The sequence below is a fragment of the Suricata suricatta genome, chromosome 12, assembly GCF_006229205.1.
Source record: "Suricata suricatta isolate VVHF042 chromosome 12, meerkat_22Aug2017_6uvM2_HiC, whole genome shotgun sequence".
Taxonomy (NCBI): Eukaryota; Metazoa; Chordata; class Mammalia; order Carnivora; family Herpestidae; genus Suricata; species Suricata suricatta.
The window spans coordinates 6048949-6051214 of NC_043711.1; positions in this window are offsets into that span (position 1 = coordinate 6048949).

Here is a 2266-nt window from a genome sequence, read left to right on the forward strand (position 1 = left end):
ATTCTGTGTTCATGGATCGGAAGAATAAACATTGTCAAAATGTCACTACAACCCAAAGCAATTTACACATTCAATGCAATCCCAATCAAAATTGCACCAGCATTCTTCTCAAAGCTAGAACAAATTATCTTAAAATTCATATGGAACCACAAAAAAACCCGAATAGCCAAAGTAATATTGAAGAAGAAAATCAAAATGGGAGGCATCACAATCCCAGACTTTAGCCTCTACTACAAAGCTGTTATCGTCAAGACAGTATAGTATTGGCACAAAAACAGACACAAAGACCAATGGAATAGAATAGAGAGCCCAGAACTGGACCCACAAGTGTATGGACAATTAATCTTTGACAAAGCAGGAAAGAGTATCCGATGGAAAAAAGACTGCCTCTTTAGCAGGTGGTGCTGGGAGAACTGGACAGCAACATGCAGAAGAATGAAACTAGACCACTTTCTTACACCATTCATAAATATAAACTCAAAATGGATGAAGGACCTGAATGTGAAGATAGGAAACCATAAAAACCCTAGAGAAGAGAGCAGAAAACAGCCTCCTTGATGTCAACCGCAGCAATTTCCTCCTCAACACATCCCCAAATGCAAGGGAATCAAGAACCAAAATGAACTACCGGGACCTCATCAAGATACAAAGCTTCTGCACTGCAAAGGAAAAAATCAATAAAACTAATAGGCAACTGACAGAATGGGAAAAGATAGTTGCAAATGGCATATCGGATAAAGGGCTAGTATCCAGAATCTACAAGGAATCACCAAACTCTATACCCAAAAAACCCCAAATAATCCAGTGAAGAAATGGGCAGAAGCCATGAATACACACTTCTCCAAAGAGGACATCCAGATGGCCAACAGGCATGTGAAACGATACTCAGTGTCACTCATCATCAGGGAAATACAAATCAAAACCACACTGAGATACCACCTCAAGCCAGTCAGAGTGGCTAAAAGGAACAAATCAAGAGACTATAGATGCTGGCGAGGGTGTGGAGAGACGGGCACCCTCCTACACTGTTGGTGGGAATGTAAACTGGTGCAGCCGCTCTGGAAGACAGTGTGGAAGTCCCTCAAAAAACTTATCAGTAAAACTTCCCTATGAGCCAGAAATAGCACTGCTGGGGAATACAGCAAGTATTATATACCCAAGGAATACAGAAGTGCTGATGCATAAGGGCACATGTACCCCAATGTTCATAGCAGCATAGCCAAATCATGGAAAGAGCCTAAATGTCTATCACCTGATGAATGGATCAATAAGATGTGAGATGTGAGATACACACACATACACACACACACACACACACACACACACACACACACACACTAGAGTACTACATCGCAATGAGAAAGGATGAAATCTGGCCATTTGTAGCAATGGGGATGGACCTCGAGGGTGACGTGCTAAGCGAAATAAGTCAGGCGGAGGACAGATACCATATGGTTTCACTTGTAGGTCTAACAGGAGAAACCTAACAGGAGACCATTGGAAGGGGAAAGTGGGGGGAGAGTTGGGGAGGGGGATTGAGGCACATTTGAATGCTGAGAACAAACTGAGTGCTGAACGGGGAGGGGGGAAGGGGAAGGGAGGTGATGGTCATGGAGGGGGCCACTTGTGGGGAAGAGCACTGGGTGTTCTGGAAACCAACTTGGTAATAAACTGTTAATAAAAAAAATAAAAACATCAAGAGAAAAGAAACAGTTACATACAAGGGAAAGCCCACAAGGCTACCAGCTGATTCTTCAGCAGAAACCTTGTGGGCTGGAAGAGAGTGGCATGACATAGTCAATGTGTTGAAAAGAAAAGACAACAAAGAATACTCTACCCAGCACGGTTATCGTTCAGAATAGAAGGAGAGATAAAGAATTTCCTACACAAACAAAAGATAAAGGAGTTCATGACCACTAAAGCAGCCTTCCAAGAAATGTTAAAGGAGGGTGGCTTAGTTTGTTAGTGTCTGACTCTTGATTTTGGTTCAGGTCATGATCTCATGGCTCATGAGATCAAGCCCCATGCTGGGGTCCACGCTGACAGTGTGGAGCTACCCGGGGTTCTCTCTCCTTCTGCCTCTGCCCTGCGCATGCGCACGCTCGCTCTCACTGACTCTCTCTCTCAAATATATAAATAAATAAATAAGCTTAAGGAAAAAAACAAATGTTAAAAGGAATTCTTTGAGTAGAAAGATAGGCCACAATCAGGAGTAAGAAATTTAGGAAAGGAAAAAAAAAATCACTGGTAAATGGAAACATAGTAA